The following is a 16,604-nucleotide window of genomic DNA, read 5'->3' as shown; positions in this document are numbered from 1 at the left end:
GCCTCTGTTGGGCAAGCCTGGCTGGACTGCTGTTGCCTAGTGGGGGACTCTGCCCCTTTCCATCCCTTGCTGCTGATGGGTTGTGCCCAGCAACCTACCCAGGTGCCCTGTGACCTGCTCAGGCCCCTGTGTTCCTGCCTGGGAAGTCTGGGCCCTGCCTAGGAGTTATGTGGCCTGCCCAGAGGTCTCTGCCCCTACCTATCTCTTGTTGTTGATGGGTTGTGCCCCACTACCTACCCAGGTGTCCTGTGACCTGCCCAGGCCCCTGTGTTCCTGCCTGGGAGGTCTGGGCCCTGCCCAGGAGTTATGTGGACTATCCAGTGAACTCCTAGACCCTGCCTGAACTCCGGGATCCTGCCTTGCCTTGCCTGAACTCTAAGACTATCCCAGAACCCCAGAATCACCTTGAATGTCCCTCACGCACAACACGGTCACCACATCTTGTCTACCGTTTAGTGTTCCCGTCTTGCCCCTAGTACTTCAGTGCCTGCGTCTTGCACTTGGGTCCAGCCTCCTGTCCCCATATGACACATATCAGCTCCAGCTTTCCATCCCTCCCCCTTTTCCTCTGAGTTCCATCTTTCTCACTGTCCACCTTCTCTAGATAAATAGGCCCAGCATCGTGAATTGTCCCCTTCTCTCCCAGATGGCAGCATGCACATCTTGTTCTCCACCCTATCACAGATATTCCCCTTGTTTTGTCCACCTGCCCCCATTCCCTAAAGAGATTACATTTAATTTCAGATGAATGTTAACCCTGTCTCTTTCTCCACAGATGCCGTCTGAACCACTGAGTATTTCTGGTATTTTGTGGGAGGAGTTTAGGGTGTGGGTGTTATGCAGAGAGTGCAGGAATTGGGAAGAGAATATGGATTGGGGTGGAAGTTTGGCTTGAGGATTATATGGATAGAAAAGGGGAGTATGTGAATAGCAGGGGATAGGACAGAAATTGTTTTAGGGTGTTTGTGTTGCTGGAGCCAGGAATCTGACAATGATGCAATGGGTGAAAACCACAGTACACATTTAGCCCCTTGATACTGGACTGGACTTTGCTGGGGTTGTTATCATTAATCCATTTTATTTCCCAGTGAACGAGCTTCATCTGTCCTGTGTGGTTTCTCTGTCCATCCTCAGACTCCAATTTGTCCACACCCTCACCCTTTACACCAAAAATCTAAGGCCACATGTGGATTCCATTGTTGGCAGAATTTCAAATGATGACAAGAGGGCATGCAGGAGCAAGGTATAGTCGTCAGTTGAGTGGTGTCACAGCAATAACCTTACACTCAACATCAGTAAGATGAAAGAGCTGATTGTGGACTTCAGGAAGGGTAAGACAAGGAAACACAAACCAATCTTCATAGAGGGATCAGAAATGGAGAGAGTGAGCAGTTTCATGTTCCTGGGTGTCAAGATCTCTGAGGATCTAAACTGGTCCCATCACATTGATCCAATTATAAAGAAGGAAAGGTAGTGATTATATTTTATTTGGAGTTTGATGAAATTTGGTTGTCATCTAAAACACTCAGAAACTTCTACAAATGTACAGTGGAGAGCATTCTGACTGGCTGCATCACCATCTGGCATGGGGTGGGGGCTACTGCACAAGATCGAAATAAGTTTCAGAAACTTGTAAAATTAGTCAGCTCTATCATAGGCACCAGCCTCTATAATATCCAAGACATCTTCAAGTAGTGTTGCCTTAGGAAGGTGGTGTCCATTATTAAGGATCCCCACCACTCAGGACATTCCCTCTTCACACTGTCACGGTCAGGTAGGAGGTGCACATGCCTGAAGGCACACACTCAGCAATTCAGGAACAGCTTCTTCCCCTCTGCCATCCAATTCCTAAATGGACATTGAATCCATGAACACTACATCATTACTTTATTATTTCTCATATTTTGCACTACTTGTTTTAACTTAACTATTTAATATGCATATATAGATATAGTTAATGTAACTCATTTTTCCCTGTTTATTTATCATGTATTTCATTGTACTGCTGCTGTAAAGTTAACAAATTTCCATAAGATCATAGGATATAGGAGCAGAATTAGGTCATCTGGCCCATCGAGTCTGCTCTGCCATTCAATCATGGCTGATCCTTATTTTTCCTCCTCTTCAACCCCATTTCCTGGCTTTCTCCCTGTAATCTGTGATGCCATGTCCAATCAAGAACCTATTAATCTCTGCCTTAAATACACAAAATGACCTGGCCTCCACAGCTGCATGTGGCAACAAATTTCACAAATTCACCACCTTTGGCTCAAGAAATTTCTCCACATCTCTGCTTTGAAAGGGCGCCCCTCTATCCTGAGGCTGTGCTCTCTTATCCTAGACTCTCTCACCATGGGAAACATCCTTTCCACATCTACTCTGTCTAGGCCTTTCAACATTCAAAAGGTTTCAGTGAGATCCCCCTCATCCTTCTGAATTCCAGTGAGTACAGACCCAGAGCCATCAAACATTCTTCGTATGATAACCCTTTCATTCCTGGAATTGTCCTTGTGCACCTCCTCTGGACCCTCTCTAATGCTAGCACATCTTTTCTAAGATGATGGGCCCAAAACTGATCACAATACTCAAGGTGAGGCCTCACTAGTGCCTTATAAAGCTTCAACACCACATCCTTGTTGTTGTATTCTTGATCTCTTGAAATGAATGCTAACGTGACATTTCCCTTCCTCACCACTGGCTTAATCTGCAAGTTAACCTTTAAGGTGTTCTGCACAAGGACTCCCAAGTTGCTCTGCATCTCAAATACCTGGGATTTTCTCCCCATTTAGAAAATAGTCCATACATTTATTTCTACTACCAAAGTGCATGACCATGCATTTCCAACATTATATTTCATTTGCCACTTTCTTGCCTATTTTCCTAATCAGTCTAAATCCTTCTTCATCCTACCTGTTTTCTTAACACTACCTGCCCCTCCAACAATCTTCATATCATCTGCAAACTTGGCAACAAAGGCATCTATTCCATCATCTAAATCATTGATATACAACATATAAAGAAGTGGCCCCAACACCAATCCCTGCGGAACACCACTAGTCACTAGCAGCCAACGAGAAAAGGATCCTTTTATTCCCACTTGCTGCCTCCTCCTAATCAGCCAATGCTCTAACCACATTAGTAACTTTCCTGTAATACCTTGGGCTCTTAACTTGGTAAGCAGCCTTATGTGTGGCACCTTGTCAAAGGTCTACTGAAAGTCCAAATATACAACATCCACTGCATCCCCTTTATCTATCCTACTTGTAGAATTCCAACAGGTTCGTCAGGCAGGATTTTCCTTGAAGGAAACCATGCTGACTTTGTCCTATTTTATCATGTGTCACCAAGTACTCCATCACCTCGTCCTTAACAATTAACTCCAACATCTTCCCGACCACTGAGGTCAGGCTAACTGGTTCATAATTTCCTTTCTGCTACCTTCCTCCTTTCTTAAAGAGTGGAGTGACATTTGCAATTTTCCAGACCTCTGGCACTTCACCAGAGTGTAATGAGTTTTGAAAGATAATTTCTAATGCCTCTACAATCTCTAACACATCCTCTTTCAGAGCCCTAGGGCATAGTTCTTCTAGTCCAGGTGACTTATGTACCTTCAGGTCTTTCAGCTTTTTGAGCACCTTCTCTCTTTTAACAGTAACTGCATTCACTTCTCTTCCTTCACACACTACATCATCAGGCGTGCTGCTAGTGTCTTCCACAATGAAGACTGATCAAAATATTCATTTGCTTCATCAGCCATCTCCTTGTCCCCCCGTTATTATTTCTCCTGCCTCATTTTCTAGCAATCATATATCCACTCTCATTTCTCTTTTATTTTTAACATACTTAAAAAAACTTTTACTACTCACTTTGATATTATTCACCAGTTTGCTTTCATATTTCATCTTTTCCCTTCTAATGATTCTTTTGGTTGTTCTCCTGTAAGATCGACATTTGTAGAACTGTGTAGTTCGGCACGGACTAGAAGGGCCGAGATGGCCTGTTTCCATACTGTAATTGTTGTATATGGTTATATAGGTTTTAAAAAACTTCCCAATCCTCTATCTTCCCACTAATTTTTGCTTTGTTAGATGCCCTTTCTTTTGCTTTTACAATAACTTTGTCTTCCTTTATCAGCCATATTTATACTATTTTACCATTTGTGTATTTCTTCATTTTTGGAATACACATGTCCTGCACCTTCCTCATTTTTCCCAGAAGTGCACACCATTGCTGCTCTGCTGATATCCCTGCCAGCAGCTCCTTCCAAATTACTTGGCCAACTCCTCTCTCATACCATTGCAATTTCCCTTACTCCACTGAAATACCGCTAAATCAGACTTTACTTTCTCCCTATCAGATTTCAAGTTGAATTCACTGACTCCTGAGGGTTCCTTTACCTTAAGCTCCCTAACTGCCTCCAGTTCATTACATAACACCCAATCCAGTATAGCTGATCCCCTAGTAGGCTCAATGACAAACTGCTCTAAAAAGCCATCTCTTAGGCATTCAACAAACTCACTCTCTTGAGATCCATTACCAACTTAATTTTCCTAATTGACCTGCATGTTAAAATCTCCAATGACTATCATAACATTGCCCTTTTGACTTCCCTTTTCTATTTCCTGTTGTAACCTGTGGTCCACCTCCCAGCCACTGTTGGGAAGCCTGTATATAACTGCATTCAGGGTCCTTCTACCCTTGCAGTTTCTTAACTCGACCCACAGGGATTCAACATCTTCCACTCCTATGTCACATCTTTCTACTGATTTGATGCCATTCTTTACCAGTAGAGCCACACCACCTCATTTGCCTACTTTCCTATCCCTTCGATATAACATGTAACCTTGGACATTCAGCTCCCAACATTTCACGACATATACTAGTGATATTAATTCTGATGTTGGTCTGTTAATATTATATTAATTTTGGAAATTACAACTTTCTTCGACTGGGGTTGGAAGGGAAAGTACTGGTACAAATGTGAGAAAAAGCAATTCCCAACCTGCCTCATCTCTCAGCTTCATCCTCACGGCTCAGTGACACCTCAAACAATCCTGCAGCAAGGAATTCATTCCATCTTCCAAATACACCCTTCACACCTCTCTCTCTGTCAAAGGTGTCATGTAGCTGTGCAGGACTAGCATGGTAGGAAGCCATTGACATCTCCTGGGTCTTTGGTCTGTCTTTCTCATGTCTGGTTCAGGGAGACATCTGAGGTCAATGTCTGTAGGATTGGATTGGATGTGGGAGACTCTTGGTTGGTGCTTCGGGAGTGGGAAAGACTAGAATCAGGGCAGGGAAATCTGTCAATTTTTTTTTGCAGGATTGGGAACCAGAGTGTGAGGGGGAGTGATGCATTCTGGACAAGGGCAATGAACAGGCAATATGCCAAAGATTTGCATATTTCACTTAACGCCAGCCTTCAATACTGGTGTTGTGTAGTGAAGTCCATGTTGGACACTTCATGGGTATCCTGGTACAAATCCCCAGTGATTCTTCCTAGGAGAGTACAAGGAGTGTTTATCCAAGTGCATAGTAAAAAGTTGCAGAGTCCATAGTAATCTGAGAAAATAGAGAGAGTATATCCAAATGTCTGGTACAAGTTCAATGTCCAAAGTACATTTATTACCAAAGTGTGTATACGTTATGTAACCTTGATATTTGTTTCCTTACAAAAGAGCCCATTAAAAAGACTAACAAACAGAGAGGGAAAGAAAAACACTAATCATGCAAACAAGTCAAAGCAAGCAATAGCATTCAGAACAAAAGTGAGTCTATAGACATAAAGCCCAGGACAGCCCGAGTAGGCTTACAGCCGTAGCCTTGTTGCAGTGAAGAGCAGAGCAAATATCACAGAGCATGAGCAGAACTGGACTGACACACTTTTCAATCCATCCAGCCCAGCGCTTAATTTGTCCAAACATCGGGTGAATTTGCTTGAATACCCAGGCCCTATTGTTTCCATAAACTCTGGGCCTGAACCCTACTGTCACGTTTCAGCTCGTACCTGACCTTTCCAAATCGGTCTGGTGTTTAGATTGGTCAAACCCTGTTCTCAGTTTAGCTGAATGGGCTCCGAAACTTCTTGGCTCTGATTTTTCTCCGCTTTGCATGTCACAACTCCGTCTCAGTCATGTTTTCATCTCACTCCAACCACTTTGTTCAGTTGTAAAAGGATAAGGTGGAACATACATTAGTCGTAAAAGAACATGGGAGCAGAGAGATCAGTTGTAAAAAGATATGGGGGAACATAGATCAGTGGTAAATGGATATGGGGAAAGATAGATCAGTTGTAAAATAAATTAGTTGTAACAGGGAATGGGGGATATAGATTAATTGTAACATGGTGTAGGGGATATAGATTAGTTGTAACAGTGTATAGGAGGATATAGATTAGTTATAACAGTGTATAGGAGGATATAGATTAGTTGTAACAGGGTATAGGGGGTTATAGATTAATTGTAAAAGGGTATGGGGAATATAGATTAATTGTAAAAGGGTATGGGGGGCATGGATCAGTTGTACAATGACACCGGGGACACAGATCCATTTTAAAATTATACAGCTGCACAGGAAAGCAAAATTATGGGCCACTTAGCCTAACCTTAGTGGCTGGGAAAGTGTTAGAGATATTATTTAGGACTATGTTTTGGGGTACTTGGAGACTAATGATGAAATAAGTCAAAGTCAGCATGGTTTCTGTAAAGGGAAATCTACCTGACAAATCTGTAAGAGTTCTTTGAGGAAATAACAAGCAGGGTGGACAAAGGAGAGGGAGCAGATGGTAATTACTTGGATTTTCAGAATGTATTTGCTAAGGTGACACCCCTGAGGCTGCTTAACAAGATAAAATCCTACGGCATTACAGGCAAGATACTGGCATGGATAGAGGAATGACTGACAGATAGGAGGCAGTGAGTGGGAATAAAAGAAGACTTATGGTGGTCCTCAGCGGTCAGCAAGGATGTGTTGTCATTGGAGAGAGTCCAGAGGAGGTTCATAAGGATAATACTGGGAATGAAGGGGTTAACATATGAAGAATTTTTGGGAGCTTTTGGCCTGTACTCACTGGAATTCAGAAGAATGCGGGGGAATCTCATTGAAACTTACTGAATGTTGGATGGACTAGATAAGGTGGATATGGAGTGGTTGTTTCCTTTGGAGGGAGTATTCAGAACTAAAGGGAACACCTCAAAATTGAGGGGCAACCTTTTAGAACAGAGGTATGGAGGAATTATTTTAGACAGAGGGTTGTGAATCTGTGGAATGCTCTGCCTCAGACTGTGGTTGAGGCCAAGTCCATGGGTATACTTAATGCGGAAGTTTATAGTTTTCTGATCAGTCAGGGCATGCAATGATATGGCATGAAGGTAGGTGTATGGGGTGGAGTGGGATCTGGGATCAGATGATGGAATGGTGGAGCTGGCTCGATAGGCTGAATGGCCTAATTCTCCTTCAAGTTCTTATGGTCATGGATATGGGGTCAGGGGGGACATAGGTCAATTGTAAAAGGATGTAGGGGGGCATAGGTCAATTGTACAAGGATGCAGGAGGACATAGATCTATTGTAAAATGATACAATGAAAATATTGATCATTTGTAATTGGCTACAGTGTGTGGTTTTTGCCAGGATACTGACTCACCAGCAGTTGAACATTCTAGATACAGGTGTATTTTTATTACAATCAATTGAAACACCTTGACTGCACACTGTAATCTCCATTTAACTAATTATGTGACTTCTAAAGCCAATCGGCCGTACCAGTGATGATTTGGTGTGTCATATTAAAGGAGGTGAATACTTAATAGATAGATAGAGATGTTTTCACTTTGACATGAAAGAATTTTTCTGTTGATCAGTGTCAAAAAAGCCAAATTCAATGTTGTAAAACAATAAAACATGAAAACTTCCAAGGGGGTTGAATACTTTTTATAGGCACTATATATTTAAAATAGATAAATTAATTAAGTAGTGCAAAAATAGAAATAAAGAAGTAGTGAGTTAGTGTTCATGGGCTCAATGTCCATTCAGAACTTAGATGGCAGAGGGAAAGAAGCTGTTCCTGAATCTTTGAGTGTGTGCCTTCGAGCTTCTGTATCTCCTCCATGATGGTAGCTATGGGAACAGGGCATGAGCTGGGTAATGGGGGTCCTTAATGATGGATACTACGGAGGCTAGTACCCATGATGGCACCATATAGAAGGTGACTCATGTAAGCTGCTCCAGTGGAAACCATCAAATACTCCTGCTTTAGTCTTTTACAGTTGAGAACTACAAATACATCCAATGTATCGTCTCAGCTAAATAAAACTGAAGATGTCAAAGCTAAAGTAGTGTACCAGAGGGACATTAGGATAAATTCATATCAAATCAAGTTTAATTATCATTTGACTATACATGAATACAGCTGAATGAAACAGCATTCCTCTGGGCCAAGAAGCAAACCCTACACAGTAAATTCAAGATGGTGAACAAAATCAACATGGTCACGCAAAAAAAAGTCACATATATAGTTCAAGCCCTGAGCGACATGTCCCGCAAAGTGTTTTTACAAACTCCTGCAACCTCGCCTGTCATTCCAATGATCGACCACTGGAGAGCAGCACCAATGGGAAAAGCTAGACCCCAACTGAGCATGAATGCAATGCTACACCACCTCCAATGTCTCTGTCCTGGACTGCAGTAGCAGGCAAGCCTAGTCAGGCAAGACATGGCAAAGCTTGAGGCCTAACCCTTGCTACAACTGAGGCCATGCAGCTTCCATGCCGCCTATTACACCACCAAACAAGAAAAACAGGCCTGCAGTATCTTACATTATTAATGTCCAACAGGGGCTTGCGATTGCAAGAGAAACATCAAAGACAATCACACACGGTTACACTGCATGTCACCTTTGTGCACAAATTCTGATGTATTGAGTAGCACACAGCAACACGCTCTTCACCCAGGCCAGCTTCTCTGAACTCAGTCTGGCTCTGCCTACACCCCGGCCAGCTCCTCCAACACCTGGACACCTTGGCTGGCTCATGTGATCAACAAACAGCTCACTGAATGGGTAGATCTGCAACACCCAAAGATCATGAAGTCCAGCACCATCTTACAATCATAAAAAAACACATTTAACAAAGGAAAAGCACACTTGGTTGGCCCCAAAGAGGTTTCTGTGACTGCTTTGAATCAGTGGACTGGACTGTTTTCAAGGATTCACCTTCAGGTCTGAATGAGTACAGCACAGCTGTCTCTGACTTCATTAAAACTCGCATGGATGCGTGTGTGCCTACAAGAACTCATTGTACATAAAAGCTGTGGATGAACCAGGAAGTTCGTAGTCAGCTGAGGGCTAGATCTGTGGCATTCAAGTCTTGTGACTCAGGTCTATACAGAAAAACCAGGTACGACTTGCAGAGGGTTATTTCAAAAGTTACGGAACAATTCAAATGAGGTTGGAGATGAAACCAGATGCACGTCAGCTCTGGTAGGGTGCGCTGTCCATTACTTCCTACAAAGCAAAATCTAACATCATGAATGGCAGTGATGCTTCACTCTTACATGAGCTCAATGTCTTTTCTGCTCACTGTGAAAGAGAGAATAAATGTTCAGCGATGTGGATCCCTGCAGCACCCAGTGACCCCATGAATTCTGTCTCAGAGGATGATGTCAGGCTGTCTTTCAAGGTGAACCCTCACAAGGAGACAGGCCCCAATGGGTAGGTCTCTAAAAAACCTGTGCTAACCAATTGGTGGGATGTTCAAAGACATTTTCAGTCTCTCAATGCTACAGTCCAAAGTTCCCACCTGCTTCAAAAGGGCAACAATTATACCAGTACCCAAGAAGAGCAGAGTGAGCTGCCTTAACGATTATCATCCAGCAGCACTTATATCTATGGTGATGAAGTGCTTTAAGAGGTTGGTTATGGCTGGAATTAAATCCTGTCTCAGAAAGGACCCAAATCCATTGCAATTTGCCTATCAGCACAATAGGGCTACGGCAGACATGATCTCATTGACTCCTCACTCAGACTAGGATCACCTGGACAATGCAAATACCAATGTCAGGATGCTATTTATCAACTACAGCTCAGCATTTAACACCAACATTCTTACAGTTCTATTCGAAAGGCTCCAGAACCTGGACCTCTGGAACTCTCTCTGCAACTGGATCTTCAACTTCCTAATTGGTAGACTACAATCTGTGTGGAACAGAAACAACATCTCCACCTTACTGACAATCAACACTAGTACACCTCAGTGATGTGTGCTTATCCCATTGCTCAACTATCTCTGCACCCATGACTGTGTGGCTAGGCACAGCTCAAAAACTATCTATGAATTTGCTGACAATACAACTATTGTTCAACCATTTCAGGTAGATGGAGCTCGTCAGCCTAGAAAGGCAGTCCATCTAAGAGAGGGAAAACTCTGATTTCAAACCTCCGCTGCCTTGCGGCCATACCCACTCATGGGAAAGGCTTCGGGAGTAAACCCTGAGGACAAATCCAGAGCTGGAGTCCCTAAGGCAATCCAATGTTGCCTTCAACCTCATTCTGGCAACTCCTGCGACGACGCTGGTGCCAAGCTGTATCGGCCTTTGCCCTTCCCTTGGACAACATTGGTGTCATGGAGAAGGGAGACTTGCAGCATGGGCAACTACCGGTCTTCCATACAACCTCGCCCAGGCCTGCACCCTGCTAGAGGACACTCCAGCAGACTTTCCAGGCGCAGATCCATGGTCTCTCGAGACTAACGGATGCCACCACAACTATTATTGGCAGAATTTCAGATACAGGAGTGAGATATATCAGTTAGATGAGTGGTGTTGCAGCAACAGCCTTGCACTCAAAGTCAGTAAGAGCAATGAACAGATTATGGACTTCAGAAAGGGTAAGACAAGTATATAAAATAGTTAACTTAAATAAGTTGTGCAAAAATAGATATAAAAAGTAGTGAGGTAGCGCTCATGGGTTCAATGTCAATTTAGAAATCGGATAGCTGAGAGGAAGAAGCAGCTCCTGAATCATTGAGTGTGTACCTCAGGCATCTATACCTCCTTTCTGATGGTAACAATGAAAACAATTCATGATCTGCATGATGGGGGGCCTTAACGATGGATGCTGCTTTTTTGAGGCATTACTCCTTGAAGATGTTCTGTGTACTCTGGAGGCTTGTAGCAACCTGTTACAAGTTCCAGTATCCACAGCAATTTGGGGACATGGGGGAGTTTATCCGAGCGCCTGTACAAATTTCAGTGTCCACGGTGAGTTGGGAATATGAAGCGAGTTTACCCAAAGCAATCTGCTACCAGTTCCAATGTCCATAGCGATCTGAAAACATGGAGAGCATTTATCCAACGTGACCTGTTGATATTCCTGTTGCATTTATCCAATGCAACCTGTTGATATTCCAGTTTCCACAGCGATCTGGAAACATGGAGAGCATTTATCCAACGTGACCTGTTAATATTCCAGTGTCCACAGGGATCTGGAAACACAGAGAGAGTTTATCCAATGTGACCTGTTGATATTCCAGTGTCCACAGTGATCTGGAAACACGGAGAGAGTTTATCCAATGTGACCTGATGATATTCCAGTGTCCACAGGGATCTGGAAACACGGAGAGAGTTTATCCAATGCAACCTGTTGATAGTTCCAATGTCCACAGTGATCTGGGGAAATAGAAAGAGTTTATCCAACGACTGTACAAGTTCCTGTGTCCACAGAGAGTTGGGGTCATGGAGAGAGATTATGCAAGTGCCTGTACAAGTTCCTGTATCTATAGTGATCTGTGGCCACAAAGAGAGTTTATCCAATGCCTGTACAAGTTTCTGTGTCTACAGCGATCTGGGGACACAAAGAGAGTATGTCTAACACCTGTACAAGTTCCTGTATCTATAGTGATCTGTGGCCACAAAGATAGTTTATCCAAGCATTTGTACAAGTTCCTGTGTCTACAGTGATGTGGGGCCACAAAGAGAGTTTATCCAACACCTGTACAAGTTCCCGTGTCTGTAGCGATCTGGAGACATGGGAGAGTTTATCGAATGCCTGTACAAGTTCCTGTGTCTATAGTGATCTGGGGACACAAAGAGAGCTTATCCAATGGCTGTACAAGTTCCTATGTCTATAGTGATCTGGGGTCATGGGAGAGTTTATCTAAGGACTGTACAAGTTCCATTGTCTACAGTGATCTGGGGATATGGATGAAGTTTATCCTGAGCTACCCATTACAAGTTCCAATGTCCACAGTGATATCTTTAATTTCTTTAATTTTGCCTTTCAGGGTTCTTTTGAAGGCCCTAATCTGGACTTACACGCTGACTTTGGTTCTTTGCGGGAATTGGACCTGCTCTCAGGGTTCTACAACTGACCGTTGTTCAGCATGCCAAGGGTTCACCCTGAGAGTCTGGTTCGAATTCAGAAGTCTAAGATCTCTGGGCTCTGGAGACCGGTGGTTCAAGGGTCAGAGTCACGGCAGGAGACCCGTGTCTCATTGGGTGAGTCAAGATATCTGCTGTGGGTCCGAAATCTTTGTGATCTTCGGGCACAGAGCTTGCAAAAAGCGACATAACGGATTTTTAACATTGTAAACCAGTGAGTTGTTTGTTATGTCTCCCTGCTCACTGGTGAAGAACAGAGACTCCTTTTTCTCCCTTATTAGGGAGTGAGAAAATCTGCGGTATGTTGAATACTGGGTGAAATGCAAAGTCTTTGGGGTAACTGAAAGTCTGTGTCTTTGCTATTGCTTTGCTCATGCTTGAGTGCTCGGTGGTGGTACCGATGCTTGCATTTTTTTGCTGGTGGGGGGAAGGGGGAATTGTTGCTTGCTGTCGCTTACACGCAGGAGGAAGGGGAGCTGGGGGGTGACTTTGTGGTTCTTAAGTTTATCTGTAGTTCATTCTTTGGGGCACTTCTATATTTTCGTGGATGTTTGCAAAGAAAAAGCATTTCAGGATGCAGAAACATAGAAAACCTACAGGCCCTTCGGCCCACAAAGCTATGCCGAACATGTCATTACCTTAGAAATTACCTAGGCTTACCCATAGCCCTCTATTTTTCTGAGCTCCATGTACCTGTCCAGGAGTCTCTTAAAAGACCCTATTGTATCTGCCTCCACCACCATTGCTGGCAGCCCATTCCATGCACCCACAACTCTCTGCATAAAACTCTTACCCCTGACATCTCCTCTGTACCTTCTTCCAAGCACCTTAAAACTGTACCTTCTCATGCTAGCCATTTCAGCCCTGGGAAAAAGCCTCTGACTATCCACAGGATCAATGCCTTTCATCATCTTGTACACTTCTATCAGGTCACCTCTCATCCTTCATCATTCCAAGGAAAAAAGGCCCAGTTCATCTAACCTATTCTTGTAAGGCATGCTCCCCAATCCAGACAACATCCTTGTAAATCTCCCCCGTACTCTCTCTATAGTTTCCACATCCTTCCTGTAATGAGGCGACCAGAACTAAGCACAGTACTCCAAGTGGGGTCTGACCAGGGTCCTATATAGCTGCAACATTATCTCTCAGCTCCTAAACTCAAGCCCACAATTGATGAAGGCCAATGCACTGTATGCTTTCAGAATCACAGAGTCAACCTGTACAACAGCTTTGAGTGTCCTATGAATTACCTGGGTTGAACTCCATCTGCCACTATTCAGCCCAGTTTTGCATCCTATCAATGTCCCACTGTCATCTCTGACAGGCATCTACACTATTCATAACACCCCCAACCTTTGTGTCATCAGCAGATTTACTAACCCATCCCTCCACTTCCTCATCCAGGTCATTTTATAAAAATAAAGAACCGTAGGGGCACACCACTGGTCACTGACCTCCATGCAGAATATGGCCTGTGTACAACCACTCTTTGCCTTCTGTGGGCAAGCCAGTTCTGGATCCACAAAGCAATGTCTCCTTGGATCCCATCCCTCCTTACTTTCTCAATAAGCCTTGCATGGGGTACCTTATCAAATGCCTTGCTGAAATCCATATACACTACATCTACTGCTTGTCCTTCATCAATGTGTTTAGTCACATCCTCAAAAAATTCAATCAGGCTCGTAAGGCACAACCTGCCATTGACAAAGCCATGCTGGCTATTCCTAATCATATTCTACCTCTCCAAATGTTCATAAATCATGCCTCTCAGGATCCTTTCCATCAACTTACCAACCACTGAAGTAAGACTCACTGGTCTATAATTTCCTGGGCTATCTCTACTCCCTTTCTTGAATAAAGAAACAACATCTGCAACCCTCCAATCCTCCGGAACCTCTCCCATCCTCGTTGATGATGCAAAGATCATTGCCAGAGGCTCAGCAATCTCCTCCCTTGCCTCCCACAGTAGCCTAGGCTACATCTCGTCCGGTCCCGAAGACTTATCCAACTTGATGCTTTCCAAAAGATCCAGCACATCCTCTTTCTTAATATCTACATGCTCAAGCTTTTCAGTCTGCTGCAAGTCATCACTACAATCACCAAGTTCCTTTTCCATAGTGAATACTGAAGTAAAATATTCATGAAGTACTTCTGCTAATTCCTCCAGTTCCATATGCACTTTCCCACTGTCACACTTGATGTCCTATTCTTTCAAGTCTTATCCTCTTACTCTTCACATACTTGTAGAATGCCTTGGAGTTTTCCTTAATCCTGCCCACCAAGGCCTTCCCATGGCACATTCTGGCTCTCCTAACTTCCTTCTTAAGCTCCTTCCTATTGGCCTTATAATCTTCTGGATCTCTAACATCACCTAGCTCTTTGAACCTTTTGTAAGCTTTTCTTTTCTTCTTGACTAGATTTATTACAGCCTTTGTACACCACGGTTCCTGTACCCTACCATAACTTCCCTATCTCATTGGAACGTACCTATACAGAACTCCACACAAACATCCCCTGAACATTTACATTTCTTCCGTAAATTTCCCTGAGAACAACTGTTTCCAATTTCCTGCCTGATAGCCTTATAATTCCCCTTACTCCAATTAAACACTTTTCTAACTTGTCTGTTCCTATCTCTCTCCAATTCTATTGTAAAGGATACAGAACTATGATCACTATCTCCAAAATGCTCTCCCACTGAGAGATCTGACACCTGCCCAGGTTCATTTCTGAATACCAAATCAAGTACAGCCTCTCCTCTTGTTGGCTTATCTACATATTGTGTCAAGAAACCTTCCTGAACACACCTAACAAACTCAACCCCATCTAAACCCCTCGCTCTAGAGAGATGCCAATCGATATTTAGGAAATTAAAATCTCCCATTAGGACAACTCTGTTATTATTATACCTTTCCAGGATCTGTTTTCCTATCTATTCCTTGATAGCCCTGTTACTATTAGGCAGCCTATAAAAAACACCCAGTATAGTTAATGACCCCTTCCTGTCCCTAACCTCCACCCACAGAGACTCCGTAGACAATCCCTCCATGACGTCCACCTTTATTGCAGCTGTGACACTATCTCTGATCAACAGTGCCATGCCCCCACCTCTTTTGCCTCCCTCCCTGTCCTTTCTGAAACATCTAAAACCTGGCACTTGAAGTAACCATTCCTGTCCCTGAGCCATCCAAGTCTCTGTAATGGCTACCATATTATATCTCCAAGTACTGATGCATGCTCTAAGCTCATCCGCTTTGTTCACAATACTCCTTGTGTTAAAATAGACACATCTCAAACTATCCAACTGAGCTCGTCCCTTCTCTATCACCTGCCTATCCTGCCTCACACACCATCTCCAAGCTTTCTTTATTTGTGAGCCAAACACCCCCAGTCTCTTCAGTTCGGTTCCCACCCCCCAACAATTCTAGTTTAAACTCTCCCCAGTAGCCTTAGCAAACCTTCCGGCCAGGATATTAGTCCCCCTGGGATTCAAGTGCACCTGTCCTTTTTGTACAGGTCACACCTGCCTCAAAAGAGGTCCCAATGATCCAGAAATCTAAATCCCTGCTCTCTGCTCCAATCCCTCTGCCACGCATTTATCCTCCACTTAACTCTATTCCTATACTCACTGTTGCGTGGCACAGGCAGTATATATCCAAAGCAACCTGTTACAAGTTCCAGTGTTCACAGCGATCTGGGGGCATGGAGAGTTTTCCATGCGACCCAGAAATAGTTATTGTGCTCAGCTCATCTTCCATCGTACTACACAAACTTTCCTCATTTTCTGGCTGCTGCTCTGTACTCTCCCTCCTGGGGGGATTGTTTTTCCATTAAATGGAAGGAAAGGAAAAATCTGTCAGAAGAGCTCTTCAGTCTCACTCAAACCATTCACAAGACAAATGAAAACAAAGAGCTATGGTTACTGAAGAGCCTCTTGACCCTGGCCGAACTGGGGCTTGACGAAGAAACAAGGCCACTGCTGCAGAATGAAAGGGCAGTTTGTGATGAGGTACGTCATGGGCCTTTACAGTTCGCTTCCCTCCAGTACCTTCAGTGTTTAGTTGTAGAACAACACTTGATGCACAGGTCAAAGGGTGACACCCTCGAAAGCTTCTCCAACAGACAGAGTCAATTACTATGCTCGACAAGTGCTTAGCAACAGCAGTGAATCAATGTGGAAGGCCGGCACTTGCAGCCCTGAAGAAATTCTTGGTGTTTCCACAAAGAATGA

The 16,604-nt window shown here is 43.7% G+C and overlaps 1 protein-coding gene across 3 annotated transcripts in view; it reads right to left on the bottom strand.

The window, feature by feature from the left end:
* The window catches only part of LOC140739680 (sodium/iodide cotransporter-like), a 256,000-nt gene that overhangs the window by 176,640 nt on the left and 62,756 nt on the right, over positions 1-16,604 (bottom strand). The window lies entirely within an intron of this gene.

This window comes from Hemitrygon akajei, chromosome 16 (assembly GCF_048418815.1).
Source record: "Hemitrygon akajei chromosome 16, sHemAka1.3, whole genome shotgun sequence".
In the NCBI taxonomy this organism is placed as follows: domain Eukaryota; kingdom Metazoa; phylum Chordata; class Chondrichthyes; order Myliobatiformes; family Dasyatidae; genus Hemitrygon; species Hemitrygon akajei.
The sequence above is the reverse complement of the archived record's forward strand: the minus strand, read 5'-3'. Positions and strand labels throughout refer to the sequence as shown.